The sequence below is a fragment of the Erpetoichthys calabaricus genome, chromosome 4, assembly GCF_900747795.2.
Source record: "Erpetoichthys calabaricus chromosome 4, fErpCal1.3, whole genome shotgun sequence".
NCBI lineage: Eukaryota > Metazoa > Chordata > Cladistia > Polypteriformes > Polypteridae > Erpetoichthys > Erpetoichthys calabaricus.
Window position 1 is genome coordinate 259,101,704 of NC_041397.2, and position 21,656 is coordinate 259,123,359.

The window sequence follows — 21,656 nt, forward strand, 5'->3', positions numbered from 1 at the left end:
ACCGATCCGCCTGTCGATCTCACGCTCCATTCTTCCCTCACTCGTGAACAAGACCCCGAGATACTTGACCTCCTCCACTTGGGGCAGGATCTCGCTCCCAACCCTGAGAGGGCACTCCACCCTTTTCCGGCTGAGAACCATGGTCTCGGATTTGGAGGTGCTGATTCTCATCCCAGCCGCTTCACACTCGGCTGCGAATCGATCCAAAGAGAGCTGAAGATCACGGCCTGATGAAGCAAACAGGACAACATCATCTGCCAAAAGCAGTGACCCAATCCTGAGCCCACCAAACCGGACCCCCTCAACGCCCTGGCTGCGCCTAGAATTTCTGTCCATAAAAGTTATGAACAGAATCGGTGACAAAGGGCAGCCCTGGCGGAGTCCAACTCTCACTGGAAACAGGTTCGACTTACTGCCGGCAATGCGGACCAGGCTCTGGCAACGATCGTACAGGGACCGAACAGCCCTTATCAAGGGGGCCGGTACCCCATACTCTCGGAGTACCCCCCACAGGATTCCCCGAGGGACACGGTCGAATGCCTTTTCCAAGTCCACAAAACACATGTAGACTGGTTGGGCAAACTCCCATGCACCCTCCAGGACCCTGCTAAGGGTATAGAGCTGGTCCACTGTTCCGCGACCAGGACGAAAACCACACTGTTCCTCCTGAATCCGAGGCTCGACTATCCGACGGACCCTCCTCTCCAGGACCCCTGAATAGACTTTTCCAGGGAGGCTGAGGAGTGTGATCCCTCTGTAGTTGGAACACACCCTCCGATCCCCCTTCTTAAAGAGGGGGACCACCACCCCGGTCTGCCAATCCAGAGGCACTGTCCCTGATGTCCATGTTGCAGAGGTGTGTCAACCAAGACAGTCCTACAACATCCAGAGCCTTGAGGAACTCCGGGCATATCTCATCCACCCCCGGGGCCCTGCCACCAAGAAGTTTTTTGACCACCTCGGTGACCTCAGTCCCAGAGATGGGGGAGCCCACCTCTGAGTCCCCAGGCTCTGCTTCCTCATTGGAAGGCATGTTAATGGGATTGAGGAGGTCTTCGAAGTACTCCCCCCACCGACCCACAACGTCCCGAGTCGAGGTCAGCAGCGCACCATCCCCACCATATACAGTGTTGACACTGCACTGCTTCCCCTTCCTGAGACGCCGGATGGTGGACCAGACTCTCCTCGAAGCCGTCCGAAAGTCGTTCTCCATGGCCTCCCCAAACTCCTCCCACGCCCGAGTTTTTGCCTCAGCAACCACCAAAGCCGCATTCCGCTTGGCCTGCCGGTACCTATCAGCTATCAGAAGGACTCCTTCTTCAGCTTGACGGCATCCTTCACCGCTGGTGTCCACCAACGGGTTCGGGGATTGCTGCCACGACAGGCACCGACCACCTTACGGCCACAGCTCCGGTCAGCTGCCTCCACAATAGAGGCACGGAACATGGCCCATTCGGACTCAATGTCCCCCACCTCCCTCGGGATGTGGTCGAAGTTCTGCCGGAGGTGGGAGTTGAAGCTACTTCTGACAGGGGGCTCTGCCAGACGTTCCCAGAAGACCCTCACAACACGTTTGGGCCTACCACGCCTGACCGGCATCCTCCCCCACCATCGAAGCCAACTCACCACCAGGTGGTGATCAGTTGACAGCTCCGCCCCTCTCTTCACCCGAGTGTCCAAGACATGTGGCCGCAAGTCCGACGACACGACCACAAAGTCGATCATCGAACTGAGGCCTAGGGTGTCCTGGTGCCAAGTGCACATATGAACACCCCTATGCTTGAACATGGTGTTCGTTATGGACAATCCGTGACGAGCACAGAAGTCCAATAACAAAACACCGCTCGGGTTCAGATCGGGGGGGGCCATTCCTCCCAATCACGCCCTTCCAGGTCTGTCATTGCCCACGTGAGCATTGAAGTCTCCCAGCAGAACGAGGCAGTCCCCAGAAGGTATGCTCTCTAGCACCCCCTCCAGGGACTCCAAAAAGGGTGGGTACTCCGAACTGCTGTTCGGTGCATACGCACAAACAACAGTTAGGACCCGTCCCCCCACCCGAAGGCGAAGGGAGGCTACCCTCTCGTCTACCGGGGTAAACCCCAATGAACAGGCTCCAAGTCGGGGGGCAATAAGTATACCCACACCCGCTCGGCGCCTCTCACCGGGGGCAACTCCAGAGTGGTACAGAGTCCAGCCCCTCTCAAGGAGATTGGTTCCAGAGTCCAAGCTGTGCGTCGAGGTGAGTCCGACTATATCTAGCCGGAACCTCTCAACTTCGCGCACAAGCTCAGGCTCCTTCCCCTTCAGAGAGGTGACATTCCACGTCCCAAGAGCCAGCTTCTGTAGCCGAGGATTGGACCGCCAAGGTCCCCGCCTTCGGCCACCACCCAACTCACACTGCACCCGACCTCCTTGGCCCCTCCCATAGGTGGTGAGCCCATGGGAAGGGGGACCCACGTTGCCTCTTCGGGCTGTGCCCGGCCGAACCCCATGGGTGCAGGCCCGGCCACCAGGCGCTCGCCATCGAGCCCCACCTCCAGGCCTGGCTCCAGAGTGGGGCCCCGGTGATCCGCGTCCGGGCAAGGGAAAACGCCGTCCAAAATTGTTTTCCATCATAGGAGGTTTGTTTTAACCGCTCTTTGTCTCATCCCTCACCTAGGACCAGTTTGCCTTGGGTGGCCCTACCAGGGGCATAACGCCCCGGACAACAGAGCTCTTAGGATCATTGGGACACGCAAACCCCTCCACCACGATAAGGTGGCGATTAAAGGAGGGAACCATCCTACAATATTCTTTTGAAAATGGATGTAATTGGCATAGAAATTTCAAAGTAGCCCAATGTTGCAACCAAGGATTTATTTTGTGTAAGTTGTCAAATGTATTGGGTGGAGTCAATATGCAATATGTACCACTTTACTGTGGACATAGGACCATGAGAGTATCTTCTCTTCCAGGAGACGATATGAGTATCTTTGAAGAACAAAACTAGTCATCTTTTTGGATAAAATAAAACAGATATAGCTGAGGAGGAGAGAAGATACTATGGTTAATGAACCTCCATTCACAATTACAAATACAGTACCTGTTCTCAAATATATGCAAATTAATATTTTGCATATGTAATTGTAAGTATGCTGCATTCTATGCCTGCTGTAATTTTGTGCAAGCAAGAAATTATTCTACTATCTGCACATGAAAAGAAATTTGAACTTGAACTTGATAGAAAGAGTTCAGATCGAGAGACAGACATAAGAACATTCAAAACATTACAAATGAATGAATTCTATTCAGTCAGTTATGTTTATTAATTTGGCTAATAGCTATGTTATTTCACATATTTAGTTTTTAAAAGTCATCAGTGTTGTACTGCCACAGAATGTGAAGGCTGGTTATTTTTATATAGGACCAGAAAATGAGACATAAACCAACAGACAAGCAAAGATTCATAACTAGGAAAGCAAAGACTGTCATAAAATCAGAAACCCTAAATTATTGTTGATATTCTTTGCACAAAAGACATTTTGCCAGGAACACTAGACACACGCTAAAGTCATGTTTGGTTTTTCTGTGAACTCAGATGATGAGGAACTGTTCAATTTGTCCTTTATACCCTCTTGGACCTAGAAGTCATTTCCACGTCATTTTCTTAATAATGTGGCAGTAACCATTCCTTAAAATTTTGGCAAAAAGACCACAAAAATTCATCCATCCATCCATTATCCAACCCGCTATATCCTAACTACAGGGTCACAGGGGTCTGCTGGAGCCAATCCCAGCCAACACAGGGTGCAAGGCAGGAAACAAACCCCGGGCAGGATGCCAGCCCACCGCAGGGTGCGCACACACACACACACAAAGCACACTCCAGGGACAATTTAGGATCGCCAATGTACCTAACGTGCATGTCTTTGGACTGTGGGAGGAAACCGGAGCACCCGGAGGAAACCCACGCAGACACGGGGAGAACGACCACAAAAATATTTAAACTAATTTAAACAAACTTCAAACAAGAAAACCAGAACATATGTGTTCCAAAACCTAATGTGAAAATGAAAAAGTTCCCCAAAACACCCTATGAGAACAAAAAAAAAAGGATATCATAATAAGTGTCATGATCTGATGTTTGTTTTTTTATTTTTTTCAATTTATTGTTGGTTTCAAAAATAGCTGGGACACTGTTTTGAGGGTGTTCAAGACCAAGGAATCTAATAATTATATTTGTTTTCCAATTTCCAGTTTTAAACCAAATAAAAAGCAAATCATATTCTCCTGCAGCACAATTTTGTTTTTCTTACAGGTGCCAATGCATGATGGCTCTAAGTGTGTAACACGTGACGTCATCACTGCGACAGTTTAAAAGTTCTGTGTAGTGCACTTCCTAGTTTGTCCAAGTTTGTGGAAACAATCCAAAACCATTTAGGTTACGTCTTTTTCATTACATTTGATTACTGGTTGCAAATGTTTTTTTATCCCTTTTGATCTCGATCTTCAGCTTGTGTATTTGGCTCAGTTTGCATTACAATTTTTGCCTTCACTCCCAGAGTTTGTTTTTCTCAGTTTTGTATTTTACATGTCGCTATCTCTTATTAAATCCTTTGAAATCAGGAAAAGAAAAAAAAGAGTCCAAAGTAAAAATTCACTGTGTAGCCTGCAAAATTTTAATTAGATATGTTATTTAATTTTAATTAAAAGTATGTTTAAAAAATCTTTCAATTATGAACTCACCAGAACCAAGCTCTGTGGAAGGAGATTAGTCTCACCTTGTGCTTTCATCAAATCCATTTTTTATAACCAACTGTAAGTTATTGCATTCACCACTACAACACAGGCTATGCAATCCTTTGTTCAAGTTACAGCCAAAGCAATTTTGCCACATTGAGCCTAACTTTCATACTGCAGCTACAAAATTGGCCCTGTTGTCAGTAAAGCAGAACAATTAGTTTGCATCTAATCCCCAGTTTGATAGAGTTGACTGAAGACACTCTGTTAGATTGTTAGGAGTATGATTGTCTGGTAAATAATGAATGTTATTTGTAAACACTTTGACTTTATAAACTAGTAACTAGTGATTTAATGTACTGTTAATGTATGGAATCCTGCTTATACTAGACCTAGAGCTAGGTATCTGATATTGACTGTACAATGATTTAGGTCACTGAGAATGTCATCCCTCACCATGTTATATAAATTGTCAATTACATTTTCTTCCAGGCAACTCATATTATTTGTTAAAAAGATAAAGTATATTTCTGAATGCTTTTTCCCCCACAGTATGTGACAGCAATAATTCAACTGCTAAATACTGAGCATCACTCTCAGTAAGCATTCACCATCTGTTTCTTTCACAATCATATTTTTATACTCAAGTGAAAGCTTCTGAAACTTCCTGTTGCCATGTTGTGCCCGACCTTGATGTTGTAGTTGTAGCTGAGGTTATAATTTGGTAATTAATTCTCACACAATTCCACTTTTGCTCTTTATTGTAAAATACATTTGCTGAGAGTTACTAATCAATTAACTCTTTTCTTTAGCAAGATGGATACATTGCTTTGCATATAGTGATTCCTACTTAAGAACCCCACCAGTCTTTAGCAAAGCTGGACTCTATGAGGCACTCATGGTCGATTCCACTTCAGGATTTCTTTCGTTGCTAAGGTCTGGCACTAGGAATCTACCTGGAGAAGAAAAGTTCTCAAAACTTTAAAGTAGGCCTCAACCTAGGCAATAGGGATTCAACTGTGGAGAGCAGAAGCTGCACAGAGAGCAGGAAGCAAGTTCTGACACCAGATAATAAAGTAAGTAAAGTAATTTTGTCATTGAAGTGTCTTGAGTGGACCTAAATCAAACTTTTGCCAGGATTTGTCAATCAAAGTTGGCCAAGGTGAGAAATCATTACTTGCAAGTGTTTTACTCAATTGTGACTGATATTGCTTTATCAGATGGAGAGATCTAGACCTTGTATTCGAAGTGGAAGATGGTCCCTCTGCAGCAGTTCTACATATGTATTAGTTTAGTTTTACTTTGGGTGAAGTGGGGGTTTGATATCAAGTGTGAAGTCAAAGATTGCAGCTTAGGTCTCAGAACTAAAGTAAGCCTTGTGTTCCATGGCAAATAAAAAGAGACAAAGTCACTTTGTCCCACAAAGGTACAATGACAATAAACTCAAGTGATGATATATCCAGAATGCAACAACACTATAGTTGCAGTCAGGTCAGTAGAAAGGGTAGCTGGATAGAAACCTGGCTTTTTCAACATACAAGGGAGTGAACTATAGTATTCTTCAGATCACAAGGAATTACAAAGAAGCTTGATGAACTGAGTGGTTTTCTCTCATTTGTTAAAAATCTTATGTTCTGAAAATCAAAGACAAACAGCTATTATTAATCAGTTGAACGGACAACACTAAATATACAGATCAGATCAACAGAAACAGTATTCATGGCACAGCTAAAAGATCTAAGCTCTACCCAGCAAAAGCAAGTTAACTGTTCCACTAAGCTCATTGAGCTCATCCATCCATTTAATTAGATAGATAGATAGATAGATAGATAGATAGATAGATAGATAGATAGATAGATAGATAGATAGATAGATAGATAGATAGATAATTAAAGAACCTGATTAATTCAAGTACTGAGTTTGAAGAGTAACACATTAATTTACCACTTTGGAATGCAAACCTACAACAAACTTTGAAGAGGGTGCCAGTCCAGTCCATCGTAAATCACACTCGTGTATCCACAAGCACTAACTTTGGTACATTTAGAGCTGCCAATTAATCTAACATTCGCTTCTTCACAATCATCTAATTGTAGCAATATGTTTCATATTTCTGTAATATAAATGAGTATAACACTAACTCAGCTTATGCTACACCTAATACATTTTTATTCCGTATTTTGAAGGCACTTAGAGTAAATTTATCTAAGCCACTACAGGCTTTGAATTTTTAGATTAAGCAAATACTTCCCAATACACTATATTCTGAGTAAAAAATGTGTGTCTTTTTTACTAATTTCCCTTGCAACAATGTTTGAATGAATGAAAATTGTTTAAACTTTTATGCCAAGCCACCAACAAAACCAATCACATTATGTGCTACAGCTTAACTATAGTAAATGAAATTTTGAAAACACTACTATTGAAATAACAAGTGACTAGTGTATGAAGCAAGCAGCTGAATGAGCTCTAATGCAGATGTCACATTAAATAAATGAAAGTAGAAAATGAAAAGGAATTGTAAATAATTAATCAATCCTACACAATGAAATGTTGTTTATTTCAGGCTGAGGAATAGTGGAGGTATTATTTTAGAAAAACTATTGCTTCTTCCATAATTTACTGTTGTGGTGTGATTACTACTGACTATTGTCTGAACGCTGTGAGCTGTGCTCATTCCCAGCAGCAGCAGCCAAGTTGACTTACTGCAAGTGTATTTTTCCATGCTGATGTTCACTTCAGTGCTCACACCTGTAAAATGGTTTTGCTCGTACAATATTCTCTTGACATGAATACACACATGCAGCCACGGTTCAAGATGCAACATGAATAATGCATACCAAGCAGTTAAGTTTGCATGTATTACATACTATATGTAGTATCTAATTGAAGCAGATGAACGGAACATACTGTACATAAGTTGATTGGTATGGTTGGACCAGACATGCCTGCTTAGCTACCGAGTACAACTCTCACTTAAATTTAAATTGAAAATGCTTTGGATGATCTCCATTCATAACTGTTTCTCTTTAAATTGAAGTCTGTCAGATGTAACTGTGTGGTGCTCCGATAGTGTCATTTGCCTACAAATGAGAAATAATATTTATAACGGTGATGTTACGTATTACAGAAAATGAAACATGAAGTGGAGAACTAACAAAGAAGCCAACAATATTTCCAGACGAGTCATTTAGCCCATTACAATAACGGGCGCTAGAACAGTAGTGCATAAACATTAGTAGGAACAGTCTATATTAAATGGCAAGGGACTTTGACCTTTTGTTGGTCGTATTTTTCTTTCTTTCAGCCTTTCTTTTGTTGATGTTTACTTGCTGAGCTGACCGTTCTTCATGGGCTGCCGCCCTGTATTGTGTGTCTTTAATTTTCTGTGACAGTAATGCTTGTACGTCCGTAATATACCTTTAATTTTCGCTGGTGGTAATACAGGCGTGTGCGTCAGTAATATGCCTTTAATCTCCTCTGACAGTAATACAGGCTTGTATGTGGCTATAATATGCGTCAATGTATTATGTACCTTTAATTTCCTCTCACAGTAATACTGGTTTGTATTTCTGTAAAACGCCTCTAACTTTCTCTGACAGTAATATCGCGCATCGCATCATGCCCTGCGCATGTGCACTTCACCAGAAGCCCCGCGCATGCGCACTTCACCAGAAGACACACACGGACACCTGGACGCACAAAGGGATTTTAATTAAAGAGGATTTTTGTACCTTCCTTCTGTCTGTCACTCCTTGTTTTGTTCCACCCTTTGACTTTCTCCCACCTTTTCAATGCATTAATAAAACTCCACGTCCACAAACTGTCCCCTTGAGAATACTACTGAGGCACTTCTGGGGCAATCCCTGAAACCACTACTGAAGTCAGGTATGATCCCACAAAACAGTGGCCTCCCTCCCAGAGCTCCCTGTGGAGGCCCAGGTATCTATGTACTCCTAAACCCCAATACACACTCAAAGGGCCAGCCGTCCTTGTGTCTGCCCCTTTTTCTGTTCCACATAATATAATTAATGGCTGTACCCACACTCCTTGGGAGTCTCATGGCTGTTTGGGGAGACTTGTTGAAGCTTCTGTCCTACCTCCATAACCTTTGACTAACAAGGAGACAAGTTCTCCTCAGTGGCTGGGCTATCTGACCCTTAACATCCATGAAAAGCACTATACCTGGTCAAGACTGCCTGTCTCTCTGCAGAATACCTGTGCCTCTACAGTAATCCCTCACTTATCGCGGGAGATAGGTTCCAAGGCCGACTGCGATAACTGAATTTCCGCGAAGTAGGGACGCCATATTTATTTAATTATTTACCGTGTATTTGGACGTTTTTAAACCCTCCCTGTATTGTTTACAACCCACCCTTTACTCTATTAATAACAGGGACAACTGCTAAGTAATATGAAATCGGTAGATAAGTTTACACTTACTGTATAGCGAAGTACACGTAGCTATATATGACGCGATGATGGTGATGAATATGCTGCGCAGTAAAAATGATGACGATGAAGGTGATGATGACTTTTACTGCGCAGCCGATGACTGTATTTTACGTCTCTTCAGACGTAAGAGCAGCTTGTAGGCGGTCATGACGTCGTCGACCTTGTTACAAAATAGCCGTCTTCCTAATGTTCGCTTTTCTCCCTTCTTGATGTAGCGAACAGTGGATTCGTTCATGCCATATTGGCGGGCCACAACCGCGAACGTTCTCCCTTCCTTCAACATATCCAGAAGTTTCACCTTCTCAGCGATCGTCATCATTCTTCGTTGTCGTTTAGGCTCAGCACCAGCCTTGGAAGAAGGAGCACGTTTGGGAGCCATTGCAGGGGGTGAAAATTGAAGCGAAGTTCAACACAAAGAATCCACAAAAAAATCACACACAGCACAGTGTAAAGTAAACCGCTCGGCGAGAAAGCTTGAAGCGAAATGACAAGGGGAGATACTGTGGGATCTAGGCATCAGTCAAAGCACCAATCACAGGCCCGATTACAAAGCGGGAAGCTGTGATTTGTCGTCTCCCTCCCATGTAACAAATCACAGCCCGTGTTACAACGCACTTAGTCACCGAACTTGTTTTGTTGTTCTTAGACTAGGAAATACTACTACTATATTTAAAAACCCGCGAAGTCGTGAATCCGTGAAAAGTGAACCGCGAAGTAGAGAGGGATTACTGTATTGTCTATCTCTTCAGGGTCTTTGGCATACTTCATTTTGTCAGCCATTACCCACACTGCCACTGGGTGAAGCTTTCCTTTCCCCAGTGTAGGTTTTACTTTTTCCTGACAGGCTTAGCCAGGCCCATTTCCCATTCTGCCTTTTCTTTAGGCCACATTTCCCTTTGGAGCTTCTTTGTCAGCCCAACATTTCATCACACAGGAAGTAAATAAACAAAAGAACTGAACAGATGAATATTGTGTTTGAACACCTCTAAACATATTTAAAGTATACTGTGTTTAAACATAGAGAAGGGTGTCAGGATTATTTGGTACGCTTACTGGCAGCCCTGGCTTTGAATGTTAAGCAAAATAAAGGCAAGGAAATCCACGATTACAGAAGAGTTGACATGTGCAAAGACAACTTGCGCCCGTAGCATCCTTCCTACGCTCTTCAATCTTCAAAGCAGCATAGTTCTGATCTTTATCACTGAACATCCTCATTCCTTTTTGCGGCATCCTGAAAGCTCTAAAACACTATCAAAGACTGAAGGAAATAAACGGTGGAATCAGAATAGCAATGTTAGCATTATGACATCGACAATTGTACATATTTTTAATGGAACAGAAATATCCAGTGGCAGCTTCATAGTCTGACTTTCATAAAACAAACTTCATAGCTTTTAAGCATTTGCTGAAGACAGAAATAAAATAAGACAAGTTTACAGTAAAACCACTGAGATTTTTTTTAAGAAAAAGTGATGGTAAAATCCAGCAAGCTGTGCATAACAAAAGGGCATTTTCTCACAATTTGATTGCTCTGTGGTGAATTAAGCACCTTTTCTCTATTGCATAAAAAATCCTGCTGATTTTCAATTGACTGCAAAAAAGAAAGGCTATATAATGAGTGCACAGTCACAAAGGAGTACTGTTTGACTATAAAAAGCATGCATCTCAAGAGGGTGTTTTTGTTACAATGCCTATGATGTTGTGAACTGCAGTTCATTTTCAGTGGACATCTCTGATGTGAACTATACAGATAATAATGTCACAGTTTGCTGTACTTTTCATTTTTCAATAAAATATTGCACTAAAGAAATGTAAAAATATTGTAAGATTAATGAGTGGCTAACAGTAAACTATACCAGAGGCAGGGTGTACCATATGGAAAAATGAAACTCAATTAACTTTACTAAACAGATGCCACATTCTAGCCTTCATAAAAAGCTGGTGGTTCACGTCTGTAGCTGCAGTGTAAAAGAGACCATTGACCATCAGAACTCCGATGACTTGCCTGTCTAGACTACAAGTGAACAGAACTCGGCTACAAAACTTTATAAGCATGGGAGCCAGAAAGTGACAGCAGCACATTTTATAAGAGCTACATTACTTACAGTAAGCAGTGGGAAAATAAATGAGGTTTTGGAAGTTCTCAATAAAATTCCTGTTAATGTCACTAAAAGTGAAAGGGAAATTACTTAATTTCTAATACTCACTCGGGCCATGTTTAGTCATTTTTCAGATTTCATTAGAGATGTGTCCATGAGATACATTTATGAAGTAAAAAATATGAGCAAAATTAATTAGGACTGTATACTAATGCTGTACTTAATTTACAAGAATTTCCGTAACTCACACAAAAAAAACAAACTATTTTAGACATATGAGTAAAGGGGAAATTGCAAAATAAATCTGAAAAGACAAGACGACAGAAGATAAGACACTTAAAACTGGAGAGGAAAAGAGAAGCCTAATTAAATTAATTGAGAAGAAACAAGTGTTGGCTAGAGCATTTTTGTTAGTGTAAATAACATTATCATATTTTGCTTAAAAGCAAATTAGTTCTTTTTTATGTTTTGAAACAATGTTCACTGTTTTTACTCATTATTTTAATTAAAATTAAGTTGACTGTTTAAGTATCCATCAAGAATTAACACAGGGCAACATGTTTCTTGTTTTAATTGTACCTCAAAAACAGTTCTATAAACATGCAATATCAACTGTTTCTAGAAAGCTTTTCCTTGATGTCCACTGAAAGTAAGATGCTGTATAATAAAACATCATCTTTACTTTCCTACTCTGGGGTTTATATCAAACGTGGTTAGCCAAGCATTGCAGCAATACAAATCCAATTCAAGAACAACATTTATTTATACAGCACATTTACAAACAAACAGTGTAGCTCAAAGTGTTTTACTACATGTCAAAAAGAAAGTTGTAAGAAAAGAAAAACAAATAAGATTAGGCAGTAATATTAAAGAATAATTAACAAAGAAAGAAAAAAAAAATGAATCTAAACTATCTTAAAAACACATAAATATCAAGATGAAGAGTATGATCCTTATATTCAATATCATGATGCAAATCTAAAGATGAGTCCAGTGACAAGGTCAGATGGGCAGGAGGACAAAAAAAAACAAAAAAACCTCAAAAACTGGAGAAGAAAAATAAAACAAAATCTGCAGGGGTTCCAAGGATAAAAGACCGCCCAGCCCCCAATGGGCATTCTACCTATCATAAATGTTCTTAATTCATTCCTCTTCATATGAGAGGATTCGATGAAGTTGGTCTCATGGACAGCTTCCCATCTTTATTCCATCATCCCGGGGGGCTGGTGGTGGTTGTGCAAATCTCCACTGCAAAAGAACCAAAAAAGACAGCTGAGAAAGTTGGGGATTAATAAAGATTGCAAATCTCTGAAGAATATGATAATTCTATGCCCATTGTAATAGGATAAATTTGACTCAGACACGTCAAAAAGAGTTGGGGAAATTGCCCCGTATAATGTCTGTCGGACTTGATGAAAGTTGAATGAAGTTGGATTAAAAAACCAAAGCATTTGACAGCATACAGTACTGAGATGGAGATATTTATACAGAAAATGGCGACAGGATGAGATATGGCAAGAAATGACACCAAAACTGTAGACCGGAAGTGATGTAGTCATGGCGGAACCGGAAGTGATGTCATCAAGAAGCTGGAAATGGAATTGATGTGGAGTGGCCATTTTGAGAATCCGGAAGTGGTGGAGGTAAATGCATGGAATTATTATTTGTGTTCTTTGTGTCTGGTAAAATTGAGAGAGAGACACTGGTACTCGAAATCAACCCTTCATTTTGAGGTAGATCACTCACCTTAGGGCTTGTTGGCTGCCTCCTAAACACATGTGTGTAACATCATATAGTCTATTAGGAGTTCAACCAAAATGTAGCCTTGAAAAGGTCAAATTAAAATAATTAGTTTTTAGCATTTTTTTAAAATGTTCCACAATATAAGCCTGATGAATTGGTAAAGTATTCTAGATTTTAGGTGCAAAACAGCAAAAGGCCGCCTCACCACTTCTTTTAAGCTTGGCTCTTAGAATTATAAGCAGAGGGATAGGCACTCTAAAATATAAGATGGTGCAAAATTATTTAAGGCTTTATACACCAGTGGTAGTATTTTAAAGTCCTGAGACTTGCTGAGATGTTCTTTTTCTAGTTAAGATTCTGGCTTCTGCATTCTGCACTTTTGTAACTGATTGATGTTGTTCTTAGGTAGTCCATTATAGTAATATAATTATTTATATAGCATCTTATTATACATTTACATGCAACTCAAGGTGCTTTGAAAAGAGTAATCAACAAAAACAATAAAGATATACCATACTTACTTGGATATCATCATTGATTAATATTATAATACTGCCTAATGAATGTAAGTATGCTAAATAGAAAATAAACCTGGGCATTTTTAAGCAAAATTTAAACACTCAAGAGTTAAACAAACCTTCACTCTAATCAAAGATAGGTTCATATTGTTTTCTAATTCAAAGCGTAATACATAGGCATGGCAAGAGAACAACCAGAACTCATTTCCATATATATAAAAATATATACAGTATATAACTACATTTGACTTAGGCATGTGTACATGTCAAAACATTAAGTACAAAAGCAAATTAAACTGTCCATAGCAGTTTCAGTTGATTAAGGATGTAGATGGATTTCTTGATTCCTAAATGTGATTAACTGACCAGTTGACACAGAGGAGAGGAAAACTAAAAAACTGCTAAGACTAGTGCAGTAGGAGAAAAATAAACCTCTGGAGGGCCATGGTCAGAAGACAGGAGTGAGCAATTAAATAGTCTGACGGTAATCGTTCTCTGCATCATAGACGTCAGAATGACTTAGGCCAGCTGGTTGCCCACCCTCTACGATCTAGTCGACAATAAACAAATGCGTGAACTAATGTCTTGTAAAGTTATATGAGGTCTAACTTTAGCTATATTCCTTAAGTTAAAAAATGAAGTCCTAGTAATCTGGATAATATGTGATTTCAAGTTTAGGCCATAGTAGTTTCTAATACTCTTGCTATATCCATGTTTGTCAATCACTAAGATTTCTGTTTTTTCCTCATTTAGTTTGAGAAAGTTACTACTCATCGATTCAGAAATACTGCTAAGACATTGGATCAGAGAGCCAGAAGCTTTAGGGTTATCAAGCCCAATTGATAAATAAAGTGGTGTGTCATCTGCAGAGCTGTGGTAGCTCAAATTGGGCTTTGAAATAATCTGACCTGATGGAAGCATGTCGATAGAAAGGAATAGTGACCCAGAACAGATTCTTGTGGTACACTATATACAATATCATGTATCTCCAAAGTACAATCACCACAACTAACAAAGAATTTCCTACCTGTTAATAAGACCAAAACCAATTTAAGATGCTGCCAGAGAGGCCCACCCATTGACTAAGCTGATTTATAAGAATTCTGTGGTCTATGATGTCAAATGCTGCACTCAGATCTAAGAGAACAAGAACTGATATATAGCCTCTGTATGCATTAACCCGCAAATCATTTACTACTTTTACCAGTGCAATTTCTGTACTAGGATTTGTTCTAAAACCTAACTGAAACTCGTCAAGAATAGAATGCTTATTCAAGTAATCATTAAGCTGCTTTAAAACTGCCTTTTCTAGAATTTTACTTAGGAAAGACAGCTTAGAAATTGGTCTAAAGTTGTCAAAGGTGGAGGAGATGAGATTATTTTTCTTGACTAATGATGACTTCACTATGTCAAGTATACTATCGATTAGCACACCGGAGACTTTTATGAAAAAGCCTGTTGGAACTGGGACAAGGAGGCAGGTGGAGGGTTTCAGATGAGAAAATTTTCTGTGTAGTTCAGGTGGATATGTTCCAGTGAAAGAACTAAACTCACTTAAAATGGCATTCTGGGATTCAACAGGATTAACTTTATTTTTTCTAATATTAATCTATACTAATAAAAGGCAAAGCCCTCACTGACTGACTCACTCACTCACTGACTCACTCATCACTAATTCTCCAACTTCCCGTGTAGGTAGAAGGCTGAAATTTGGCAGGCTCATTCCTTACAGCTTACTTACAAAAGTTAGGCAGGTTTCATTTCGAAATTCAAAGCGTAATGGTCATAACTGGAACATATTTTTTGTCCATACACTGTAATGGAGGAGGCGGAGTCACGTATCGCGTCATCACGCCTCCTACGTAATCACGTGAACTAAAAACAAGGAAGAGATTTACAGCACGAGTCGCATGCGGGAACGAAGGTAAATGACGTTAATTTTTGACTGTCTTTTAATACTGTGTAAGCATACATATTAACACATGTGCAATTAAATGTGTGCATTTACGGGGTGATTTCTCAGGCTTAAAAGCTCACCTTTTATCAAATGCGGGAACAAAGGTAACTGACGTTGTTCACTGTCTTTTAATACTGTGTAACCATACATATTAACACATGTCCAATTAAACGTGTGCATTTACGGGGTGATTTCTCAGGCTTAAAAGCTCGCCTTTTACTAAAAAGGTAAATGCAAAACTATTTTCAATCAGTTTATTGAAACGCTCCCGTTAAGGATTGCAATAACATATTCGAGAGATAAAAGAACGAAGTAGGGGGAAATGGAGGAACAGCCGCAAACAGCGAAGAGCAAAAAATTAATTAAACAATTGAGAACGGAGCGAGTTAAGCATACAAGCATGTTCATAAGGGAAACAAACCACGGTGTAAAACGTAAGTTTAAATAAAGTTTATAGAAACGCTCCCGCTGCGGATTGCAATAACATATTCGCGAGATAAAAGTTTAATGAGAAGACACGAGGTATAAACGAACCACACGCCGTGGCGCAACGTTAGGGGCAACAGTTTCAACCATTCTATGATCTGCTTCTCGCAAGTGAAAGACGGCACATGGCGGATGTTAGCCGACTTGCTGACCGCAACGTTAGGGGCTTCAAGTATGGCGCTGACGCCACATCTCAGTGCCAACACTTTGCAGACTGTACTTAAAAGACACGCCCTCCTCACTGGACAGTTAAAAACACCAATCAAACTAACGATGACATCAAGTATTACCCAATCAAAAGTAGGAAAGGAGGCATCTTCATAAAATGCGTGTGGGATGATTTGCATGAGACGCTGCTTTAAAAAAAAAATGATTACAAAAATACGGGATAAATCCCGTCCAGTATTGATTCAAAACGGGACGCGCAATTTCATTGTCAAACGCGGCACGATTCCGTATTTTAAAGGACGGGTGGCAACCCTACAGTGCCAGGTAACCACCCATACAATCAGATTGTGATTCAGACTAGGAATGCAATGAATGTAATTACCCAGATCTACATACAAGGCAAAAGTCTTGCAACATTCAAAGATGATGGTTTGGGATAATTAGTACTTATTAAGTACACCATGGAACATAAAAGAGCTTATGAAGCCTTGAACCGAAAAAAGCAACATCTCAGAGATCGTACAAAAAAAAAAGGAGGTAATGTCGTTTTACTCGCTGTAGATTTTAGTGAAACATTACCAGTTATTCCACGAGGGAGACCAGCAGATGAACTCAACGCTTCTTTAAAATCCATGCTTCTCCCACGGTCGGTTATATGTCGCGTGTTCTCGGGTAGGTACACCAAAAAATGTATACATTTAAGCATGTAATGGGCAAACAAAAAATGAGGTATAGCCGAAGGCACTGCAGTAGTACTCAATGTAACTTTACTTCTTAAATGTTAATGTTTTACTGTTTAATAATTTATACGCTTCTTATATATTGTTCAAATTCTTTTATCAAAATACCAGTGACAGCGCAATGCACGATAACATGGAGTGAATACACCATACGCATCTGCCCACGGCCGCCCTGGTGTGCGCAGATAGGAGTTGATTCTAAAATAAAATAAACATAAAAAGAGTAATACAATCATCACCCATAAAGCGGATAGCAGACATGACGTATTATATGTGTACCACATTTCAAGTCAATAGGTGAAACAGTTTGCAAGCTACAGGTGATTTAAATATCCTGGACAGACCAACGAAAAGCCACGGTAGCAAATTATACAAGAAGATTTTACTGTTTAATTATTTATATTTATATGAAATGTGCTTCTTATATATTACTTCATATTCTCATATGATAATGATGTTAATGTTGTTTATATTGATTTCTATGTTATTGTAAGTGCATCTATGTGTGTATATGTATGTATGTATGTATGTATGTATGTATGTATGTATGTATGTATGTGTATATATATGTATATAAAAAATATATGTGTATATGTATATATAATATATCTGTATATGTGTGTGTATATGTGTATATGTATATATATATGACAGCAACACTCATAACAATGACAACACTATTACATTGACAATCATGTTACGTTATTTTTAAAATGTTTCCTTTACTTTTTCATAACCTCTTTAACACACTACTTCTCCGCTGCAAAGCGCGGGTATTTTGCTATATGTATATATATATATATATGTGTCTGTATGTGTATATATATATATTTATATATATATATATATATATGTATGTGTGTGTGTGTATGTATGTATGTGTGTATATGTGTGTGTGTATGTATGTATGTGTGTATATGTATGTGTATATATATGTTGATATATGTATACATATGTGGATGTCTATATATATATATATATATATTTATATATATATATATATATATATATGTATATATGTTGATATGTGTATATGTAGATATGTATATAAGTATATATGTTTATGTATATATATGTTTACATAACCTCTTTAACACACTACTTCTCCGCTGCGAAGCGCGGGTATTTTGCTAGTTATTTTATATTTAAAAAGTAGAACAAAAACCTCAGAAGTTTCAGTATTAGCTTTTAGCAGGCATTCCATTGAGTGAGCAGAGCCGGGTTTAAAAATGATCAATAGTCAAGAATAAAACTCAAGATTACAGTATTATCATTTATAATTTTAGAGAAATAGGACTGCCTCTGCTGCCTTGCAGTTAGGATACCCGGGTTCGCTTCCCGGGTCCTCCCTGCATGAAGTTTGCATGTCCTCCCCGTGTCTGTTCGGGTTTCCTCCCACAGTCCAAAGACATGCAGGTTAGGTGCATTGGCGATCCTAAATTGTCTCTAGTGTGTGCTTGGTGTGTGTGTGTGTGTGCCCTGCAGTGGGCTGGCACCCTTCTCGGGATTTGTTCCTGCCCTGCGCCCTGTGCTGGCTGGGACTGGCTCGAGCAGACCCCTGTGACCCTGTGTTAGGATATAGCGGGTTGGAAAATGACTGACTGACTGACTATCAGTTTTGTTTTTCTCCAGAGAAAACTCAAAGTCTATGAAGGTAAAAAATACTGTACTTTAGAAAAAATACTAAATGAATATTTCACCATTAAATCAACATGCAGGAGTAGTTAACTTTGTAACAAACCTACAACTTAAAGCTTTGTCACCAGATGCTAGGTGATGGATAAACATCAGTGCACATCCTATTTTCCAATCACTTTTACTTCCCGATATAATTCAATGAAGTATAGCCCAAAATCACACAAGGAAGGCATCAATGGGCTTTAACAGGCCCTGTTTTTGACAGGGCCTAGACTCTCTAAAAAGACAAGAATATAAAAAACTCCCCCCAAAAAACCATTGGAGGGAAACAAATGAAGGAAATCTTGGGAAAGGCAATTCAGAGAGAGACCCCCTTTCCAGGTAGGTTGGGCAATTAATGGATGTGAAAAAATGGGGTAAATATAATACATAGAACAGAACAAAAGTGATTCCCTTCACAGAGCTAGATGGCCAATCTGTCATTGCCACCTTAGGAATATAATACAATAGTAAAAACTAAAAGGCAAAATGCAGAAAAATAAAGAATAGATTATACTACTCACTAAATACAGAACTATCACTACATACAGAAAAAAATGCCCTACATATTCAGACCAACTTGTAAAAGTCACTGCTTAGCTGTTTGATTTTTTCAAGAAAGCAAGCTATACTGTACACAGAAAGAGGTGAAACAGGTGAGAAAGTTGGTGTTTTGTGATACTTTGGAAACTGGTAAACTGGATGGGCAACAATTCAAGTTCTTTGTCACTAATTAATCTAATTGTAGACCTAAAACTAAATGGCAGATACTGACACTCCTACAACCGATGGGAGTGTTGCCGGCTTATGAAATACAATTAATTTCAGGGCTTGCCTCCAAAGTCTAACCTAGAAATCAAAATTACTTTCTCCCTAAAACTCAGGAGCAGGACTCTGTCCTGCATAGACTCAAATAAAAGGGGGCAGGCTTTTCAAATTTCAGCACAACTCAGAAAGTGACAGGGGAACGATAAAACCCCTGGACTAAAAATGAAACGAGTTTTCTTACATTTAAATAGTTATTTACAAAAATATTCCTGAACAAGTGCAAAAGCTAAAATTAGGCAAAAAAAAAATTTTATGCCTCAAAAGTAAAACCTAAGCAAACAAATTCAATCTGATCCAAATTCCAAAAATCCTAATCCAAAAACAAGACAAAATTCAAACTCCAAAGATGAAAATTAGGAACAAAACACTTACTGTTATAAGCTAGACAGGTCCTAAGCACAAAGCCACAAATAATGCTCAAAATATAAACAAGAGGGAGCAAAACTGTAAAAACCTGGCTAGGAATGAAAAAAGAAAATGTAGAATATTTATTAATAAAAATATTTATTTTTCAAAAAAGGCTCTATTTAACAAGGAAGCTCTAAAGATCACAGAAAGAGTTGCTAGAAAAGACAAAGGCAATCCAGAGGACAAGAAGTCCTAATACACAATGCAGAAGGCAAAGTCAAAAACGGAGCAAAAAGTCAAAAATTCCAGAAAAATCACAAAAGTAAAAGACAAACACTAGACAAACTCAAAATACCACATAAGCATTCAATGGCCCACAAAGGACCTTAGGTTTTCCTCAGACTTTATAGGGCTAAGGGCAGTCTGCTGTGGTGATGGGCGGATGGATACACCACCAACAAAACACGAGGAACATATCAGAATTCACATTGACACATACAAACTGCATAATCAACAATGTAAATGAAAAAGACAAACAAAATATACATTGATGAGATTCTTGAACGCCATCCAGGGTTAGAGAACCCTGGCTGAATTATGCCACTTAACTCAGATCAATATGTGAACAACAATGCAAATTTCCATACTGGATCGGTCGAGCCCCGGGTTAACCATGACCACCACCAGTACTGTTAGCCAACAGGGTGCTGGTGGAAATTGGGCTACTGTTGGCTGAAGAAGGGGTGTAACAGAACAAGATGCAGAGGACAGAAAGATATGGAAGAAGATGATCTGCTGTGGCAACCCCTAACGGAAGCAGCCGAAAGAAGACAAAGAAGACAGTAATAAAAACCGAAATCCAAACAATCCAAGAAAGACTAAGAACAATGGGTATCAACTAATGCCACAACACTGAAATTAAGGCTCCCTCAGACCTATATGGCCCTGCATCTGCAGTGGTAGTGGGCACATAAAATGAACATCTACTATATAATAAAACACTAAAGTCTTTATTTCTGTACCTCTGAGCAATCTGGTCATTTTGCCTTTGGTGTGATCAGTCAGTTTGACTTTGACTCGACAAAAGAGTAAGTGCGGATGTGAGACATACGAGAAGGAGAAATGGCATGGAAGGCAACTGGAGAGTCGTCTTAAAAGATAGCCAGTATACTGTAGAAGCGGACAGGATGTGAGAAATAATGACAGAGTCTGAGAAGCAGGCTTTACGGGAACACACATGAAAGAGGGAGCGCCAGTGAAGAAACATTGACACACACAGACACAGATTAAAGTAGCTAAAAGTGCATGTAGGGCTAGAGATATCAAATATTTTTTAATTATTTTATTACCTGTCCTTGAAATGCCGGATTGCTAGTAGTTTATAAAACACCAAACTAATAAACACACAAACAAAATACAGTAATACAACACAAGCACAAAACAATACTATATAAATAGAAAGAAAACAAAAACAGAAATTACAAAGTAATAGTTATAAGAAAAAGAAATACAAAATAAAAGACAAAATGAGCCAGGTACAAGACCTTGACTGTTATGATCTGGAGTCAGTATCACAGTGAAGATGTTTTGAGGCCTCCAAGTAGTCATTGGAGCAGGATAGGACCGTCACTGGCCAGCCTAGAATAGCCTCACCCCAGCCCAGTTAAAAGTTCAACAATATCTTAAAGTGTCTCTCAAGCAAAAAGGAAATTGGGAAAAACTTTTGACTTAGAGACAATTCCACCAATTAATCTTTATGAATCAAAACAGAATTCACAAAAAGAGAAATATGACAAAAATGCTGAAAAGAGTTACCTAAAAGAGAATCCTATACAAAACATATCCAAAAAACAAAATATGTAAGTAGAATCCCAGAGCCAGAGAGAAAAGTAGTTAGAAAAATGTGGATGACCTAAGT